General features: G+C 52.4%; 13 non-coding genes and 14 pseudogenes across 13 annotated transcripts in view; all 27 read left to right on the forward strand.

Moving 5' to 3' along the window:
- The window catches only part of LOC148668737 (5S ribosomal RNA), a 119-nt gene extending 19 nt beyond the window's left edge, over positions 1 to 100 (forward strand). The window contains exon 1 of the ribosomal RNA XR_015938257.1: positions 1 to 100. This exon is cut by the window's left edge and continues 19 nt beyond it. This is a non-coding gene — a ribosomal RNA (5S ribosomal RNA).
- Positions 101 to 637: 537 nt separating this feature from the next.
- Positions 638 to 756, forward strand: LOC148668738 (5S ribosomal RNA). Its single transcript, XR_015938838.1, has one exon. It is a non-coding gene; the product is annotated as a 5S ribosomal RNA (ribosomal RNA).
- Positions 757 to 1,292: 536 nt separating this feature from the next.
- LOC148668739 (5S ribosomal RNA) lies at positions 1,293 to 1,411 on the forward strand (annotated as a pseudogene).
- A 537-nt stretch (positions 1,412 to 1,948) lies between these two features.
- Positions 1,949 to 2,067, forward strand: LOC148668740 (5S ribosomal RNA). The gene has a single exon (XR_015937603.1). It is a non-coding gene; the product is annotated as a 5S ribosomal RNA (ribosomal RNA).
- Positions 2,068 to 2,603: 536 nt separating this feature from the next.
- On the forward strand, positions 2,604 to 2,722 carry LOC148668741 (5S ribosomal RNA; annotated as a pseudogene).
- Positions 2,723 to 3,259: 537 nt separating this feature from the next.
- Positions 3,260 to 3,378, forward strand: LOC148668742 (5S ribosomal RNA; annotated as a pseudogene).
- A 537-nt stretch (positions 3,379 to 3,915) lies between these two features.
- On the forward strand, positions 3,916 to 4,034 carry LOC148668743 (5S ribosomal RNA). Its single transcript, XR_015937604.1, has one exon. It is a non-coding gene; the product is annotated as a 5S ribosomal RNA (ribosomal RNA).
- Positions 4,035 to 4,570: 536 nt separating this feature from the next.
- Positions 4,571 to 4,689, forward strand: LOC148668744 (5S ribosomal RNA; annotated as a pseudogene).
- A 537-nt stretch (positions 4,690 to 5,226) lies between these two features.
- Positions 5,227 to 5,345, forward strand: LOC148668745 (5S ribosomal RNA; annotated as a pseudogene).
- Positions 5,346 to 5,882: 537 nt separating this feature from the next.
- Positions 5,883 to 6,001, forward strand: LOC148668746 (5S ribosomal RNA). The gene has a single exon (XR_015937605.1). It is a non-coding gene; the product is annotated as a 5S ribosomal RNA (ribosomal RNA).
- A 536-nt stretch (positions 6,002 to 6,537) lies between these two features.
- On the forward strand, positions 6,538 to 6,656 carry LOC148668747 (5S ribosomal RNA; annotated as a pseudogene).
- Positions 6,657 to 7,193: 537 nt separating this feature from the next.
- Positions 7,194 to 7,312, forward strand: LOC148668748 (5S ribosomal RNA; annotated as a pseudogene).
- Positions 7,313 to 7,849: 537 nt separating this feature from the next.
- Positions 7,850 to 7,968, forward strand: LOC148668749 (5S ribosomal RNA). The gene has a single exon (XR_015937606.1). It is a non-coding gene; the product is annotated as a 5S ribosomal RNA (ribosomal RNA).
- Positions 7,969 to 8,505: 537 nt separating this feature from the next.
- On the forward strand, positions 8,506 to 8,624 carry LOC148668750 (5S ribosomal RNA; annotated as a pseudogene).
- Positions 8,625 to 9,161: 537 nt separating this feature from the next.
- LOC148668751 (5S ribosomal RNA) lies at positions 9,162 to 9,280 on the forward strand. The gene has a single exon (XR_015937607.1). It is a non-coding gene; the product is annotated as a 5S ribosomal RNA (ribosomal RNA).
- Positions 9,281 to 9,817: 537 nt separating this feature from the next.
- On the forward strand, positions 9,818 to 9,936 carry LOC148668752 (5S ribosomal RNA; annotated as a pseudogene).
- A 537-nt stretch (positions 9,937 to 10,473) lies between these two features.
- Positions 10,474 to 10,592, forward strand: LOC148668753 (5S ribosomal RNA; annotated as a pseudogene).
- Positions 10,593 to 11,129: 537 nt separating this feature from the next.
- On the forward strand, positions 11,130 to 11,248 carry LOC148668754 (5S ribosomal RNA). The gene has a single exon (XR_015937608.1). It is a non-coding gene; the product is annotated as a 5S ribosomal RNA (ribosomal RNA).
- A 537-nt stretch (positions 11,249 to 11,785) lies between these two features.
- On the forward strand, positions 11,786 to 11,904 carry LOC148668755 (5S ribosomal RNA; annotated as a pseudogene).
- Positions 11,905 to 12,441: 537 nt separating this feature from the next.
- Positions 12,442 to 12,560, forward strand: LOC148668756 (5S ribosomal RNA). The gene has a single exon (XR_015938141.1). It is a non-coding gene; the product is annotated as a 5S ribosomal RNA (ribosomal RNA).
- Positions 12,561 to 13,097: 537 nt separating this feature from the next.
- LOC148668757 (5S ribosomal RNA) lies at positions 13,098 to 13,216 on the forward strand. The gene has a single exon (XR_015937609.1). It is a non-coding gene; the product is annotated as a 5S ribosomal RNA (ribosomal RNA).
- A 537-nt stretch (positions 13,217 to 13,753) lies between these two features.
- LOC148668758 (5S ribosomal RNA) lies at positions 13,754 to 13,871 on the forward strand (annotated as a pseudogene).
- Positions 13,872 to 14,408: 537 nt separating this feature from the next.
- On the forward strand, positions 14,409 to 14,527 carry LOC148668759 (5S ribosomal RNA). The gene has a single exon (XR_015938752.1). It is a non-coding gene; the product is annotated as a 5S ribosomal RNA (ribosomal RNA).
- Positions 14,528 to 15,064: 537 nt separating this feature from the next.
- LOC148668760 (5S ribosomal RNA) lies at positions 15,065 to 15,173 on the forward strand (annotated as a pseudogene).
- A 537-nt stretch (positions 15,174 to 15,710) lies between these two features.
- On the forward strand, positions 15,711 to 15,829 carry LOC148668761 (5S ribosomal RNA). The gene has a single exon (XR_015937610.1). It is a non-coding gene; the product is annotated as a 5S ribosomal RNA (ribosomal RNA).
- A 536-nt stretch (positions 15,830 to 16,365) lies between these two features.
- LOC148668762 (5S ribosomal RNA) lies at positions 16,366 to 16,484 on the forward strand (annotated as a pseudogene).
- A 537-nt stretch (positions 16,485 to 17,021) lies between these two features.
- LOC148668763 (5S ribosomal RNA) lies at positions 17,022 to 17,140 on the forward strand. The gene has a single exon (XR_015937611.1). It is a non-coding gene; the product is annotated as a 5S ribosomal RNA (ribosomal RNA).
- Positions 17,141 to 17,500: the final 360 nt, after the last annotated feature.

Here is a 17,500-nt window from a genome sequence, read left to right on the forward strand (position 1 = left end):
TGAGCACGCCTGATCTCGTCTGATCTCGGAAGCTAAACAGGGATGGGCCTGGTTAGTACTTGGATGGGAGACCGCCTGGGAATACCAGGTGCTGTAAGCTTTTATGCGCAGGAGGCGCCCTATCCCCGCTCGCTCGCTCATTCCCCTGTTCACACGTGCAGTGCGGCTTGTCCGTCTGTTTATTTGTCAGCTTTGGTGAGACACAGGTGCTTGTGTATTAGCGTGAGCGTTTTTTATTCTGATCAGGAACAGTTTTACAAGTCCGCAAAGGATCGAGGAAAGGTTTATCGCCAGCTGAAAAGAGACACAGCGCTTCGGCTGTGGAGACTTGTTCGGCTGGCGTTCGGAGAGTCGCGTTTTTCAGAATTGTATTGAGATCGTTTTCCACAGAGCTCAGATGTCAAAGCACAGCAGCAGCTCTCCACAGCGATCCTCTATAGCGCCCTTTCTCCCGCAGCTCCGTCCTCTTTGGAAGGAAGCAAGAGTGAAAGGCTGAAGTGAAATAGAGCGGGGACGAAGGCAGTGAAGAGAGAGAACGTGGGAAGAAGAGAAAAACGCAAGGGAAAAAAAGCAGCGTCGTAAAAGAGGTGACGGAGCTGTCCTCTCAATAAGAAGGGTGCCAGCGAGCCTTGCTCTCGCTTACGGCCACACCACCTTGAGCACGCCTGATCTCGTCTGATCTCGGAAGCTAAACAGGGATGGGCCTGGTTAGTACTTGGATGGGAGACCGCCTGGGAATACCAGGTGCTGTAAGCTTTTAAGCGCAGGTGGCGCCCTATCCCCGCTCGCTCGCTCATTCCCCTGTTCACACGTGCAGTGCGGCTTGTCCGTCTCTTTATTTGTCAGCTTTGGCGAGACACGGGTGCTTGTGTATTAGCGTGAGCGTTTTTTATTCTGATCAGGAACAGTTTTACAAGTCCGCAAAGGATCGAAGAAAGGTTTATCGCCAGCTGAAAAGAGACACAGCGCTTCGGCTGTGGAGACTTGTTCGGCTGGCGTTCGGAGAGTCGCGTTTTTCAGAATTGTATTGAGATCGTTTTCCACAGAGCTCAGATGTCAAAGCACAGCAGCAGCTCTCCACAGCGATCCTCTATAGCGCCCTTTCTCCCGCAGCTCCGTCCTCATTGGAAGGAAGCAAGAGTGAAAGGCTGAAGTGAAATAGAGCGGGGACGAAGGCAGTGAAGAGAGAGAACGTGGGAAGAAGAGAAAAACGCAAGGGAAAAAAGCAGCGTCGTAAAAGAGGTGACGGAGCTGTCCTCTCAATAAGAAGGGTGCCAGCGAGCCTTGCTCTCGCTTACGGCCACACCCCCTTGAGCACGCCTGATCTTGTCTGATCTCAGAATCTAAACAGGGATGGGCCTGGTTAGTACTTGGATGGGAGACCGCCTGGGAATACCAGGTGCTGTAAGCTTTTAAGCGCAGGAGGCGCCCTATCCCCGCTCGCTCGCTCATTCCCCTGTTCACACGTGCAGTGCGGCTTGTCCGTCTGTTTATTTGTCAGCTTTGGCGAGACACGGGTGCTTGTGTATTAGCGTGAGCGTTTTTTATTCTGATCAGGAACAGTTTTACAAGTCCGCAAAGGATCGAGGAAAGGTTTATCGCCAGCTGAAAAGAGACACAGCGCTTCGGCTGTGGAGACTTGTTCGGCTGGCGTTCGGAGAGTCGCGTTTTTCAGAATTGTATTGAGATCGTTTTCCACAGAGCTCAGATGTCAAAGCACAGCAGCAGCTCTCCACAGCGATCCTCTATAGCGCCCTTTCTCCCGCAGCTCCGTCCTCATTGGAAGGAAGCAAGAGTGAAAGGCTGAAGTGAAATAGAGCGGGGACGAAGGCAGTGAAGAGAGAGAACGTGGGAAGAAGAGAAAAACGCAAGAGAAAAAAAGCAGCGTCGTAAAAGAGGTGACGGAGCTGTCCTCTCAATAAGAAGGGTGCCAGCGAGTCTTTTGCTCGCTTACGGCCACACCCCCTTGAGCACGCCTGATCTCGTCTGATCTCGGAAGCTAAACAGGGATGGGCCTGGTTAGTACTTGGATGGGAGACCGCCTGGGAATACCAGGTGCTGTAAGCTTTTAAGCGCAGGAGGCGCCCTATCCCCGCTCGCTCGCTCATTCCCCTGTTCACACGTGCAGTGCGGCTTGTCCGTCTCTTTATTTGTCAGCTTTGGCGAGACACGGGTGCTTGTGTATTAGCGTGAGCGTTTTTTATTCTGATCAGGAACAGTTTTACAAGTCCGCAAAGGATCGAGGAAAGGTTTATCGCCAGCTGAAAAGAGACACAGCGCTTCGGCTGTGGAGACTTGTTCGGCTGGCGTTCGGAGAGTCGCGTTTTTCAGAATTGTATTGAGATCGTTTTCCACAGAGCTCAGATGTCAAAGCACAGCAGCAGCTCTCCACAGCGATCCTCTATAGCGCCCTTTCTCCCGCAGCTCCGTCCTCATTGGAAGGAAGCAAGAGTGAAAGGCTGAAGTGAAATAGAGCGGGGACGAAGGCAGTGAAGAGAGAGAACGTGGGAAGAAGAGAAAAACGCAAGGGAAAAAAGCAGCGTCGTAAAAGAGGTGATGGAGCTGTCCTCTCAATAAGAAGGGTGCCAGCGAGCCTTGCTCTTGCTTACGGCCACACCCCCTTGAGCACGCCTGATCTCGTCTGATCTCAGAATCTAAACAGGGATGGGCCTGGTTAGTACTTGGATGGGAGACCGCCTGGGAATACCAGGTGCTGTAAGCTTTTAAGCGCAGGAGGCGCCCTATCCCCGCTCGCTCGCTCATTCCCCTGTTCACACGTGCAGTGCGGCTTGTCCGTCTCTTTATTTGTCAGCTTTGGCGAGACACGGGTGCTTGTGTATTAGCGTGAGCGTTTTTTATTCTGATCAGGAACAGTTTTACAAGTCCGCAAAGGATCGAGGAAAGGTTTATCGCCAGCTGAAAAGAGACACAGCGCTTCGGCTGTGGAGACTTGTTCGGCTGGCGTTCGGAGAGTCGCGTTTTTCAGAATTGTATTGAGATCGTTTTCCACAGAGCTCAGATGTCAAAGCACAGCAGCAGCTCTCCACAGCGATCCTCTATAGCGCCCTTTCTCCCGCAGCTCCGTCCTCATTGGAAGGAAGCAAGAGTGAAAGGCTGAAGTGAAATAGAGCGGGGACGAAGGCAGTGAAGAGAGAGAACGTGGGAAGAAGAGAAAAACGCAAGGGAAAAAGAGCAGCGTCGTAAAAGAGGTGACGGAGCTGTCCTCTCAATAAGAAGGGTGCCAGCGAGCCTTGCTCTCGCTTACGGCCACACCCCCTTGAGCACGCCTGATCTCGTCTGATCTCGGAAGCTAAACAGGGATGGGCCTGGTTAGTACGTGGAGGGGAGACCACCTGGGAATACCAGGTGCTGTAAGCTTTTAAGCGCAGGAGGCGCCCTATCCCCGCTCGCTCGCTCATTCCCCTGTTCACACGTGCAGTGCGGCTTGTCCGTCTGTTTATTTGTCAGCTTTGGCAAGACACGGGTGCTTGTGTATTAGCGTGAGCGTTTTTTATTCTGATCATGAACAGTTTAACAAGTCCGCAAAGGATCGAGGAAAGGTTTATCGCCAGCTGAAAAGAGACACAGCGCTTCGGCTGTGGAGACTTGTTCGGCTGGCGTTCGGAGAGTCGCGTTTTTCAGAATTGTATTGAGATCGTTTTCCACAGAGCTCAGATGTCAAAGCACAGCAGCAGCTCTCCACAGCGATCCTCTATAGCGCCCTTTCTCCCGCAGCTCCGTCCTCATTGGAAGGAAGCAAGAGTGAAAGGCTGAAGTGAAATAGAGCGGGGACGAAGGCAGTGAAGAGAGAGAACGTGGGAAGAAGAGAAAAACGCAAGAGAAAAAAAGCAGCGTCGTAAAAGAGGTGACGGAGCTGTCCTCTCAATAAGAAGGGTGCCAGCGAGTCTTTTGCTCGCTTACGGCCACACCCCCTTGAGCACGCCTGATCTCGTCTGATCTCGGAAGCTAAACAGGGATGGGCCTGGTTAGTACTTGGATGGGAGACCGCCTGGGAATACCAGGTGCTGTAAGCTTTTAAGCGCAGGAGGCGCCCTATCCCCGCTCGCTCGCTCATTCCCCTGTTCACACGTGCAGTGCGGCTTGTCCGTCTCTTTATTTGTCAGCTTTGGCGAGACACGGGTGCTTGTGTATTAGCGTGAGCGTTTTTTATTCTGATCAGGAACAGTTTTACAAGTCCGCAAAGGATCGAGGAAAGGTTTATCGCCAGCTGAAAAGAGACACAGCGCTTCGGCTGTGGAGACTTGTTCGGCTGGCGTTCGGAGAGTCGCGTTTTTCAGAATTGTATTGAGATCGTTTTCCACAGAGCTCAGATGTCAAAGCACAGCAGCAGCTCTCCACAGCGATCCTCTATAGCGCCCTTTCTCCCGCAGCTCCGTCCTCATTGGAAGGAAGCAAGAGTGAAAGGCTGAAGTGAAATAGAGCGGGGACGAAGGCAGTGAAGAGAGAGAACGTGGGAAGAAGAGAAAAACGCAAGGGAAAAAAGCAGCGTCGTAAAAGAGGTGATGGAGCTGTCCTCTCAATAAGAAGGGTGCCAGCGAGCTTTGCTCTTGCTTACGGCCACACCCCCTTGAGCACGCCTGATCTCGTCTGATCTCAGAATCTAAACAGGGATGGGCCTGGTTAGTACTTGGATGGGAGACCGCCTGGGAATACCAGGTGCTGTAAGCTTTTAAGCGCAGGAGGCGCCCTATCCCCGCTCGCTCGCTCATTCCCCTGTTCACACGTGCAGTGCGGCTTGTCCGTCTCTTTATTTGTCAGCTTTGGCGAGACACGGGTGCTTGTGTATTAGCGTGAGCGTTTTTTATTCTGATCAGGAACAGTTTTACAAGTCCGCAAAGGATCGAGGAAAGGTTTATCGCCAGCTGAAAAGAGACACAGCGCTTCGGCTGTGGAGACTTGTTCGGCTGGCGTTCGGAGAGTCGCGTTTTTCAGAATTGTATTGAGATCGTTTTCCACAGAGCTCAGATGTCAAAGCACAGCAGCAGCTCTCCACAGCGATCCTCTATAGCGCCCTTTCTCCCGCAGCTCCGTCCTCATTGGAAGGAAGCAAGAGTGAAAGGCTGAAGTGAAATAGAGCGGGGACGAAGGCAGTGAAGAGAGAGAACGTGGGAAGAAGAGAAAAACGCAAGGGAAAAAGAGCAGCGTCGTAAAAGAGGTGACGGAGCTGTCCTCTCAATAAGAAGGGTGCCAGCGAGCCTTGCTCTCGCTTACGGCCACACCCCCTTGAGCACGCCTGATCTCGTCTGATCTCGGAAGCTAAACAGGGATGGGCCTGGTTAGTACGTGGAGGGGAGACCACCTGGGAATACCAGGTGCTGTAAGCTTTTAAGCGCAGGAGGCGCCCTATCCCCGCTCGCTCGCTCATTCCCCTGTTCACACGTGCAGTGCGGCTTGTCCGTCTGTTTATTTGTCAGCTTTGGCAAGACACGGGTGCTTGTGTATTAGCGTGAGCGTTTTTTATTCTGATCATGAACAGTTTAACAAGTCCGCAAAGGATCGAGGAAAGGTTTATCGCCAGCTGAAAAGAGACACAGCGCTTCGGCTGTGGAGACTTGTTCGGCTGGCGTTCGGAGAGTCGCGTTTTTCAGAATTGTATTGAGATCGTTTTCCACAGAGCTCAGATGTCAAAGCACAGCAGCAGCTCTCCACAGCGATCCTCTATAGCGCCCTTTCTCCCGCAGCTCCGTCCTCATTGGAAGGAAGCAAGAGTGAAAGGCTGAAGTGAAATAGAGCGGGGACGAAGGCAGTGAAGAGAGAGAACGTGGGAAGAAGAGAAAAACGCAAGAGAAAAAAAGCAGCGTCGTAAAAGAGGTGACGGAGCTGTCCTCTCAATAAGAAGGGTGCCAGCGAGTCTTTTGCTCGCTTACGGCCACACCCCCTTGAGCACGCCTGATCTCGTCTGATCTCGGAAGCTAAACAGGGATGGGCCTGGTTAGTACTTGGATGGGAGACCGCCTGGGAATACCAGGTGCTGTAAGCTTTTAAGCGCAGGAGGCGCCCTATCCCCGCTCGCTCGCTCATTCCCCTGTTCACACGTGCAGTGCGGCTTGTCCGTCTCTTTATTTGTCAGCTTTGGCGAGACACGGGTGCTTGTGTATTAGCGTGAGCGTTTTTTATTCTGATCAGGAACAGTTTTACAAGTCCGCAAAGGATCGAGGAAAGGTTTATCGCCAGCTGAAAAGAGACACAGCGCTTCGGCTGTGGAGACTTGTTCGGCTGGCGTTCGGAGAGTCGCGTTTTTCAGAATTGTATTGAGATCGTTTTCCACAGAGCTCAGATGTCAAAGCACAGCAGCAGCTCTCCACAGCGATCCTCTATAGCGCCCTTTCTCCCGCAGCTCCGTCCTCATTGGAAGGAAGCAAGAGTGAAAGGCTGAAGTGAAATAGAGCGGGGACGAAGGCAGTGAAGAGAGAGAACGTGGGAAGAAGAGAAAAACGCAAGGGAAAAAAGCAGCGTCGTAAAAGAGGTGATGGAGCTGTCCTCTCAATAAGAAGGGTGCCAGCGAGCCTTGCTCTTGCTTACGGCCACACCCCCTTGAGCACGCCTGATCTTGTCTGATCTCAGAATCTAAACAGGGATGGGCCTGGTTAGTACTTGGATGGGAGACCGCCTGGGAATACCAGGTGCTGTAAGCTTTTAAGCGCAGGAGGCGCCCTATCCCCGCTCGCTCGCTCATTCCCCTGTTCACACGTGCAGTGCGGCTTGTCCGTCTCTTTATTTGTCAGCTTTGGCGAGACACGGGTGCTTGTGTATTAGCGTGAGCGTTTTTTATTCTGATCAGGAACAGTTTTACAAGTCCGCAAAGGATCGAGGAAAGGTTTATCGCCAGCTGAAAAGAGACACAGCGCTTCGGCTGTGGAGACTTGTTCGGCTGGCGTTCGGAGAGTCGCGTTTTTCAGAATTGTATTGAGATCGTTTTCCACAGAGCTCAGATGTCAAAGCACAGCAGCAGCTCTCCACAGCGATCCTCTATAGCGCCCTTTCTCCCGCAGCTCCGTCCTCATTGGAAGGAAGCAAGAGTGAAAGGCTGAAGTGAAATAGAGCGGGGACGAAGGCAGTGAAGAGAGAGAACGTGGGAAGAAGAGAAAAACGCAAGGGAAAAAGAGCAGCGTCGTAAAAGAGGTGACGGAGCTGTCCTCTCAATAAGAAGGGTGCCAGCGAGCCTTGCTCTCGCTTACGGCCACACCCCCTTGAGCACGCCTGATCTCGTCTGATCTCGGAAGCTAAACAGGGATGGGCCTGGTTAGTACGTGGAGGGGAGACCACCTGGGAATACCAGGTGCTGTAAGCTTTTAAGCGCAGGAGGCGCCCTATCCCCGCTCGCTCGCTCATTCCCCTGTTCACACGTGCAGTGCGGCTTGTCCGTCTGTTTATTTGTCAGCTTTGGCAAGACACGGGTGCTTGTGTATTAGCGTGAGCGTTTTTTATTCTGATCATGAACAGTTTAACAAGTCCGCAAAGGATCGAGGAAAGGTTTATCGCCAGCTGAAAAGAGACACAGCGCTTCGGCTGTGGAGACTTGTTCGGCTGGCGTTCGGAGAGTCGCGTTTTTCAGAATTGTATTGAGATCGTTTTCCACAGAGCTCAGATGTCAAAGCACAGCAGCAGCTCTCCACAGCGATCCTCTATAGCGCCCTTTCTCCCGCAGCTCCGTCCTCATTGGAAGGAAGCAAGAGTGAAAGGCTGAAGTGAAATAGAGCGGGGACGAAGGCAGTGAAGAGAGAGAACGTGGGAAGAAGAGAAAAACGCAAGAGAAAAAAAGCAGCGTCGTAAAAGAGGTGACGGAGCTGTCCTCTCAATAAGAAGGGTGCCAGCGAGCCTTGCTCTCGCTTACGGCCACACCCCCTTGAGCACGCCTGATCTCGTCTGATCTCGGAAGCTAAACAGGGATGGGCCTGGTTAGTACTTGGATGGGAGACCGCCTGGGAATACCAGGTGCTGTAAGCTTTTAAGCGCAGGAGGCGCCCTATCCCCGCTCGCTCGCTCACTCCCCTGTTCACACGAGCAGTGCGGCTTGTCCGTCTGTTTATTTGTCAGCTTTGGCGAGACACGGGTGCTTGTGTATTAGCGTGAGCGTTTTTTATTCTGATCAGGAACAGTTTTACAAGTCCGCAAAGGATCGAGGAAAGGTTTATCGCCAGCTGAAAAGAGACACAGCGCTTCGGCTGTGGAGACTTGTTCGGCTGGCGTTCGGAGAGTCGCGTTTTTCAGAATTGTATTGAGATCGTTTTCCACAGAGCTCAGATGTCAAAGCACAGCAGCAGCTCTCCACAGCGATCCTCTATAGCGCCCTTTCTCCCGCAGCTCCGTCCTCATTGGAAGGAAGCAAGAGTGAAAGGCTGAAGTGAAATAGAGCGGGGACGAAGGCAGTGAAGAGAGAGAACGTGGGAAGAAGAGAAAAACGCAAGGGAAAAAAAGCAGCGTCGTAAAAGAGGTGACGGAGCTGTCCTCTCAATAAGAAGGGTGCCAGCGAGCCTTGCTCTCGCTTACGGCCACACCCCCTTGAGCACGCCTGATCTCGTCTGATCTAGGAAGCTAAACAGGAATGGGCCTGGTTAGTACTTGGATGGGAGACCGCCTGGGAATACCAGATGCTGTAAGCTTTTAAGCGCAGGAGGCACCCTATCCCCGCTCGCTCGCTCATTCCCCTGTTCACACGTGCAGTGCGGCTTGTCCGTCTGTTTATTTGTCAGCTTTGGCGAGACACGGGTGCTTGTGTATTAGCGTGAGCGTTTTTTATTCTGATCAGGAACAGTTTTACAAGTCCGCAAAGGATCGAGGAAAGGTTTATCGCCAGCTGAAAAGAGACACAGCGCTTCGGCTGTGGAGACTTGTTCGGCTGGCGTTCGGAGAGTCGCGTTTTTCAGAATTGTATTGAGATCGTTTTCCACAGAGCTCAGATGTCAAAGCACAGCAGCAGCTCTCCACAGCGATCCTCTATAGCGCCCTTTCTCCCGCAGCTCCGTCCTCATTGGAAGGAAGCAAGAGTGAAAGGCTGAAGTGAAATAGAGCGGGGACGAAGGCAGTGAAGAGAGAGAACGTGGGAAGAAGAGAAAAACGCAAGGGAAAAAAAGCAGCGTCGTAAAAGAGGTGACGGAGCTGTCCTCTCAATAAGAAGGGTGCCAGCGAGCCTTGCTCTCGCTTACGGCCACACCCCCTTGAGCACGCCTGATCTCGTCTGATCTCGGAAGCTAAACAGGGATGGGCCTGGTTAGTACTTGGATGGGAGACCGCCTGGGAATACCAGGTGCTGTAAGCTCTTAAGCACAGGAGGCGCCCTATCCCCGCTCGCTCGCTCATTCCCCTGTTCACACGTGCAGTGCGGCTTGTCCGTCTGTTTATTTGTCAGCTTTGGCGAGACACGGGTGCTTGTGTATTAGCGTGAGCGTTTTTTATTCTGATCAGGAACAGTTTAACAAGTCCGCAAAGGATCGAGGAAAGGTTTATCGCCAGCTGAAAAGAGACACAGCGCTTCGGCTGTGGAGACTTGTTCGGCTGGCGTTCGTAGAGTCGCGTTTTTCAGAATTGTATTGAGATCGTTTTCCACAGAGCTCAGATGTCAAAGCACAGCAGCAGCTCTCCACAGCGATCCTCTATAGCGCCCTTTCTCCCGCAGCTCCGTCCTCATTGGAAGGAAGCAAGAGTGAAAGGCTGAAGTGAAATAGAGCGGGGACGAAGGCAGTGAAGAGAGAGAACGTGGGAAGAAGAGAAAAACGCAAGGGAAAAAAAGCAGCGTCGTAAAAGAGGTGACGGAGCTGTCCTCTCAATAAGAAGGGTGCCAGCGAGCCTTGCTCTCGCTTACGGCCACACCCCCTTGAGCACGCCTGATGTCGTCTGATCTCGGAAGCTAAACAGGGATGGGCCTGGTTAGTACTTGGATGGGAGACCGCCTGGGAATACCAGGTGCTGTAAGCTTTTAAGCGCAGGAGGCGCCCTATCCCCGCTCGCTCGCTCATTCCCCTGTTCACACGTGCAGTGCGGCTTGTCCGTCTCTTTATTTGTCAGCTTTGGCGAGACACGGGTGCTTGTGTATTAGCGTGAGCGTTTTTTATTCTGATCAGGAACAGTTTTACAAGTCCGCAAAGGATCGAGGAAAGGTTTATCGCCAGCTGAAAAGAGACACAGCGCTTCGGCTGTGGAGACTTGTTCGGCTGGCGTTCGGAGAGTCGCGTTTTTCAGAATTGTATTGAGATCGTTTTCCACAGAGCTCAGATGTCAAAGCACAGCAGCAGCTCTCCACAGCGATCCTCTATAGCGCCCTTTCTCCCGCAGCTCCGTCCTCATTGGAAGGAAGCAAGAGTGAAAGGCTGAAGTGAAATAGAGCGGGGACGAAGGCAGTGAAGAGAGAGAACGTGGGAAGAAGAGAAAAACGCAAGGGAAAAAGAGCAGCGTCGTAAAAGAGGTGACGGAGCTGTCCTCTCAATAAGAAGGGTGCCAGCGAGCCTTGCTCTCGCTTACGGCCACACCCCCTTGAGCACGCCTGATCTCGTCTGATCTCGGAAGCTAAACAGGGATGGGCCTGGTTAGTACGTGGAGGGGAGACCACCTGGGAATACCAGGTGCTGTAAGCTTTTAAGCGCAGGAGGCGCCCTATCCCCGCTCGCTCGCTCATTCCCCTGTTCACACGTGCAGTGCGGCTTGTCCGTCTGTTTATTTGTCAGCTTTGGCAAGACACGGGTGCTTGTGTATTAGCGTGAGCGTTTTTTATTCTGATCATGAACAGTTTAACAAGTCCGCAAAGGATCGAGGAAAGGTTTATCGCCAGCTGAAAAGAGACACAGCGCTTCGGCTGTGGAGACTTGTTCGGCTGGCGTTCGGAGAGTCGCGTTTTTCAGAATTGTATTGAGATCGTTTTCCACAGAGCTCAGATGTCAAAGCACAGCAGCAGCTCTCCACAGCGATCCTCTATAGCGCCCTTTCTCCCGCAGCTCCGTCCTCATTGGAAGGAAGCAAGAGTGAAAGGCTGAAGTGAAATAGAGCGGGGACGAAGGCAGTGAAGAGAGAGAACGTGGGAAGAAGAGAAAAACGCAAGAGAAAAAAAGCAGCGTCGTAAAAGAGGTGACGGAGCTGTCCTCTCAATAAGAAGGGTGCCAGCGAGCCTTGCTCTCGCTTACGGCCACACCCCCTTGAGCACGCCTGATCTCGTCTGATCTCGGAAGCTAAACAGGGATGGGCCTGGTTAGTACTTGGATGGGAGACCGCCTGGGAATACCAGGTGCTGTAAGCTTTTAAGCGCAGGAGGCGCCCTATCCCCGCTCGCTCGCTCACTCCCCTGTTCACACGAGCAGTGCGGCTTGTCCGTCTGTTTATTTGTCAGCTTTGGCGAGACACGGGTGCTTGTGTATTAGCGTGAGCGTTTTTTATTCTGATCAGGAACAGTTTTACAAGTCCGCAAAGGATCGAGGAAAGGTTTATCGCCAGCTGAAAAGAGACACAGCGCTTCGGCTGTGGAGACTTGTTCGGCTGGCGTTCGGAGAGTCGCGTTTTTCAGAATTGTATTGAGATCGTTTTCCACAGAGCTCAGATGTCAAAGCACAGCAGCAGCTCTCCACAGCGATCCTCTATAGCGCCCTTTCTCCCGCAGCTCCGTCCTCATTGGAAGGAAGCAAGAGTGAAAGGCTGAAGTGAAATAGAGCGGGGACGAAGGCAGTGAAGAGAGAGAACGTGGGAAGAAGAGAAAAACGCAAGGGAAAAAAAGCAGCATCGTAAAAGAGGTGACGGAGCTGTCCTCTCAATAAGAAGGGTGCCAGCGAGCCTTGCTCTCGCTTACGGCCACACCCCCTTGAGCACGCCTGATCTCGTCTGATCTAGGAAGCTAAACAGGAATGGGCCTGGTTAGTACTTGGATGGGAGACCGCCTGGGAATACCAGATGCTGTAAGCTTTTAAGCGCAGGAGGCACCCTATCCCCGCTCGCTCGCTCATTCCCCTGTTCACACGTGCAGTGCGGCTTGTCCGTCTGTTTATTTGTCAGCTTTGGCGAGACACGGGTGCTTGTGTATTAGCGTGAGCGTTTTTTATTCTGATCAGGAACAGTTTTACAAGTCCGCAAAGGATCGAGGAAAGGTTTATCGCCAGCTGAAAAGAGACACAGCGCTTCGGCTGTGGAGACTTGTTCGGCTGGCGTTCGGAGAGTCGCGTTTTTCAGAATTGTATTGAGATCGTTTTCCACAGAGCTCAGATGTCAAAGCACAGCAGCAGCTCTCCACAGCGATCCTCTATAGCGCCCTTTCTCCCGCAGCTCCGTCCTCATTGGAAGGAAGCAAGAGTGAAAGGCTGAAGTGAAATAGAGCGGGGACGAAGGCAGTGAAGAGAGAGAACGTGGGAAGAAGAGAAAAACGCAAGGGAAAAAAAGCAGCGTCGTAAAAGAGGTGACGGAGCTGTCCTCTCAATAAGAAGGGTGCCAGCGAACCTTGCTCTCGCTTACGGCCACACCCCCTTGAGCACGCCTGATCTCGTCTGATCTCGGAAGCTAAACAGGGATGGGCCTGGTTAGTACTTGGATGGGAGACCGCCTGGGAGTACCAGGTGCTGTAAGCTCTTAAACGCAGGAGGTGCCCTATCCCCGCTCGCTGGCTCATTCCCCTGTTCACACGTGCAGTGCGGCTTGTCCGTCTGTTTATTTGTCAGCTTTGGCGAGACACGGGTGCTTGTGTATTAGCGTGAGCGTTTTTTATTCTGATCAGGAACAGTTTAACAAGTCCGCAAATGATCGAGGAAAGGTTTATCGCCAGCTGAAAAAAGACACAGCGCTTCGGCTGGGGAGACTTGTTCGGCTGGCGTTCGGAGAGTCGCGTTTTTCAGAATTGTATTGAGATCGGTTTCCTCAGAGCTCAGATGTCAAAGCACAGCAGCAGCTCTCCACAGCGATCCTCTATAGCGCCCTTTCTCCCGCAGCTCCGTCCTCATTGGAAGGAAGCAAGAGTGAAAGGCTGAAGTGAAATAGAGCGGGGACGAAGGCAGTGAAGAGAGAGAACGTGGGAAGAAGAGAAAAACGCAAGGGAAAAAGAGCAGCGTCGTAAAAGAGGTGACGGAGCTGTCCTCTCAATAAGAAGGGTGCCAGCGAGCCTTGCTCTTGCTTACGGCCACACCCCCTTGAGCACGCCTGATCTCGTCTGATCTCGGAAGCTAAACAGGGATGGGCCTGGTTAGTACTTGGATGGGAGACCGCCTGGGAATACCAGGTGCTGTAAGCTTTTAAGCGCAGGAAGCGCCCTATCCCCGCTCGCTGGCTCATTCCCCTGTTCACACATGCAGTGCGGCTTGTCCGTCTGTTTATTTGTCAGCTTTGGCGAGACACGGGTGCTTGTGTATTAGCGTGAGCGTTTTTTATTCTGATCAGGAACAGTTTTACAAGTCCGCAAAGGATCGAGGAAAGGTTTATCGCCAGCTGAAAAGAGACACAGCGCTTCGGCTGTGGAGACTTGTTAGGCTGGCGTTCGGAGAGTCGCGTTTTTCAGAATTGTATTGAGATCGTTTTCCACAGAGCTCAGATGTCAAAGCACAGCAGCAGCTCTCCACAGCGATCCTCTATAGCGCCCTTTCTCCCGCAGCTCCGTCCTCATTGGAAGGAAGCAAAAGTGAAAGGCTGAAGTGAAATAGAGCAGGGACGAAGGCAGTGAAGAGAGAGAACGTGGGAAGAAGAGAAAAACGCAAGGGAAAAAGAGCAGCGTCATAAAAGAGGTGACGGAGCTGTCCTCTCAATAAGAAGGGTGCCAGCGAGCTTTGCTCTCGCTTACGGCCACACCCCCTTGAGCACGCCTGATCTCGTCTGATCTCGGAAGCTAAACAGGGATGGGCCTGGTTAGTACTTGGATGGAGACCGCCTGGGAGTACCATGTGCTGTAAGCTTTTAAGCGCAGGAGGCGCCCTATCCCCGCTCGCTCGCTCATTCCCCTGTTCACACGTGCAGTGCGGCTTGTCCGTCTGTTTATTTGTCAGCTTTGGCGAGACACGGGTGCTTGTGTATTAGCGTGAGCGTTTTTTATTCAGATCAGGAACAGTTTTACAAGTCCGCAAAGGATCGAGGAAAGGTTTATCGCCAGCTGAAAAGAGACACAGCGCTTCGGCTGTGGAGACTTGTTCGGTTGGCGTTCGGAGAGTCGCGTTTTTCAGAATTGTATTGAGATCGTTTTCCACAGAGCTCAGATGTCAAAGCACAGCAGCAGCTCTCCACAGCGATCCTCTATAGCGCCCTTTCTCCCGCAGCTCCGTCCTCATTGGAAGGAAGCAAAAGTGAAAGGCTGAAGTGAAATAGAGCGGGGACGAAGGCAGTGAAGAGAGAGAACGTGGGAAGAAGAGAAAAACGCAAGGGAAAAAAAGCAGCGTCGTAAAAGAGGTGACGGAGCTGTCCTCTCAATAAGAAGGGTGCCAGCGAGCCTTGCTCTCGCTTACGGCCACACCCCCTTGAGCACACCTGATCTCGTCTGATCTCGGAAGCTAAACAGGGATGGGCCTGGTTAGTACTTGGATGGGAGACCGCCTGGGAATACCAGGTGCTGTAAGCTTTTAAGCGCAGGAGGCGCCCTATCCCCGCTCGCTCGCTCATTCCCCTGTTCACACGTGCAGTGCGGCTTGTCCGTCTGTTTATTTGTCAGCTTTGGCGAGACACGGGTGCTTGTGTATTAGCGTGAGCGTTTTTTATTCTGATCAGGAACAGTTTTACAAGTCCGCAAAGGATCGAAGAAAGGTTTATCGCCAGCTGAAAAGAGACACAGCGCTTCGGCTGTGGAGACTTGTTCGGCTGGCGTTCGGAGAGTCGCGTTTTTCAGAATTGTATTGAGATCGTTTTCCACAGAACTCAGATGTCAAAGCACAGCAGCAGCTCTCCACAGCGATCCTCTATAGCGCCCTTTCTCCCGCAGCTCCGTCCTCATTGGAAGGAAGCAAGAGTGAAAGGCTGAAGTGAAATAGAGCGGGGACGAAGGCAGTGAAGAGAGAGAACGTGGGAAGAAGAGAAAAACGCAAGGGAAAAAAAGCAGCGTCGTAAAAGAGGTGACGGAGCTGTCCTCTCAATAAGAAGGGTGCCAGCGAGCCTTGCTCTCGCTTACGCCCACACCCCCTTGAGCACGCCTGATCTCGGAAGCTAAACAGGGATGGGCCTGGTTAGTACTTGGATGGGAGACCGCCTGGGAATACCAGGTGCTGTAAGCTTTTAAGCGCAGGAGGCGCCCTATCCCCGCTCGCTCGCTCATTCCCCTGTTCACACGTGCAGTGCGGATTGTCCGTCTGTTTATTTGTCAGCTTTGGCGAGACACGGGTGTTTGTGTATTAGCGTGAGCGTTTTTTATTCTGATCATGAACAGTTTAACAAGTCCGCAAAGGATCGAGGAAAGGTTTATCGCCAGCTGAAAAGAGACACAGCGCTTCGGCTGTGGAGACTTGTTCGGCTGGCGTTCGGAGAGTCGCGTTTTTCAGAATTGTATTGAGATCGTTTTCCACAGAGCTCAGATGTCAAAGCACAGCAGCAGCTCTCCACAGCGATCCTCTATAGCGCCCTTTCTCCCGCAGCTCCGTCCTCATTGGAAGGAAGCAAGAGTGAAAGGCTGAAGTGAAATAGAGCGGGGACGAAGGCAGTGAAGAGAGAGAACGTGGGAAGAAGAGAAAAACGCAAGGGAAAAAAAGCAGCGTCGTAAAAGAGGTGACGGAGCTGTCCTCTCAATAAGAAGGGTGCCAGCGAGCCTTGCTCTCGCTTACGGCCACACCCCCTTGAGCACGCCTGATCTCGTCTGATCTCGGAAGCTAAACAGGGATGGGCCTGGTTAGTACTTGGATGGGAGACCGCCTGGGAATACCAGGTGCTGTAAGCTTTTAAGCGCAGGAGGCGCCCTATCCCCGCTCGCTCGCTCATTCCCCTGTTCACACGTGCAGTGCGGCTTGTCCGTCTGTTTATTTGTCAGCTTTGGCGAGACACGGGTGCTTGTGTATTAGCGTGAGCGTTTTTTATTCTGATCAGGAACAGTTTTACAAGTCCGCAAAGGATCAAGGAAAGGTTTATCGCCAGCTGAAAAGAGACACAGCGCTTCGGCTGTGGAGACTTGTTCGGCTGGCGTTCGGAGAGTCGCGTTTTTCAGAATTGTATTGAGATCGTTTTCCACAGAGCTCAGATGTCAAAGCACAGCAGCAGCTCTCCACAGCGATCTTCTATAGCGCCCTTTCTCCCGCAGCTCCGTCCTCATTGGAAGGAAGCAAGAGTGAAAGGCTGAAGTGAAATAGAGCGGGGACGAAGGCAGTGAAGAGAGAGAACGTGGGAAGAAGAGAAAAACGCAAGGGAAAAAAGCAGCGTCGTAAAAGAGGTGACGGAGCTGTCCTCTCAATAAGAAGGGTGCCAGCGAGCCTTGCTCTCGCTTATGGCCTCACCCCCTTGAGCACGCCTGATCTCGTCTGATCTCGGAAGCTAAACAGGGATGGGCCTGGTTAGTACTTGGATGGGAGACCGCCTGGGAATACCAGGTGCTGTAAGCTTTTAAGCGCAGGAGGCGCCCTATCCCCGCTCGCTCGCTCATTCCCCTGTTCACACGTGCAGTGCGGCTTGTCCGTCTGTTTATTTGTCAGCTTTGGCGAGACACGGGTGCTTGTGTATTAGCGTGAGCGTTTTTTATTCTGATCAGGAACAGTTTTACAAGTCCGCAAAGGATCGAGGAATGGTTTATCGCCAGCTGAAAAGAGACACAGCGCTTCGGCTGTGGAGACTTGTTCGGCTGGCGTTCGGAGAGTCGCGTTTTTCAGAATTGTATTGAGATCGTTTTCCACAGAGCTCAGATGTCAAAGCACAGCAGCAGCTCTCCACAGCAATCCTCTATAGCGCCCTTTCTCCCGCAGCTCCGTCCTCATTGGAAGGAAGCAAGAGTGAAAGGCTGAAGTGAAATAGAGCGGGGACGAAGGCAGTGAAGAGAGAGAACGTGGGAAGAAGAGAAAAACGCAAGGGAAAAAAAGCAGCGTCGTAAAAGAGGTGACGGAGCTGTCCTCTCAATAAGAAGGGTGCCAGCGAGCCTTGCTCTCGCTTACGGCCACACCCCCTTGAGCACGCCTGATCTCGTCTGATCTCGGAAGCTAAACAGGGATGGGCCTGGTTAGTACTTGGATGGGAGACCGCCTGGGAATACCAGGTGCTGTAAGCTTTTAAGCACAGGAGGCGCCCTATCCCCGCTCGCTCGCTCATTCCCCTGTTCACACGTGCAGTGCGGCTTGTCCGTCTGTTTATTTGTCAGCTTTGGCGAGACACGGGTGCTTGTGTATTAGCGTGAGCGTTTTTTATTCTGATCAGGAACAGTTTAACAAGTCCGCAAAGGATCGAGGAAAGGTTTATCGCCAGCTGAAAAGAGACACAGCGCTTCGGCTGTGGAGACTTGTTCGGCTGGCGTTCGTAGAGTCGCGTTTTTCAGAATTGTATTGAGATCGTTTTCCACAGAGCTCAGATGTCAAAGCACAGCAGCAGCTCTCCACAGCGATCCTCTATAGCGCCCTTTCTCCCGCAGCTC

The sequence above is a fragment of the Lepisosteus platostomus genome, chromosome 5, assembly GCF_059453375.1.
Source record: "Lepisosteus platostomus isolate fLepPlt1 chromosome 5, fLepPlt1.hap1, whole genome shotgun sequence".
NCBI classification, from domain to species: domain Eukaryota; kingdom Metazoa; phylum Chordata; class Actinopteri; order Semionotiformes; family Lepisosteidae; genus Lepisosteus; species Lepisosteus platostomus.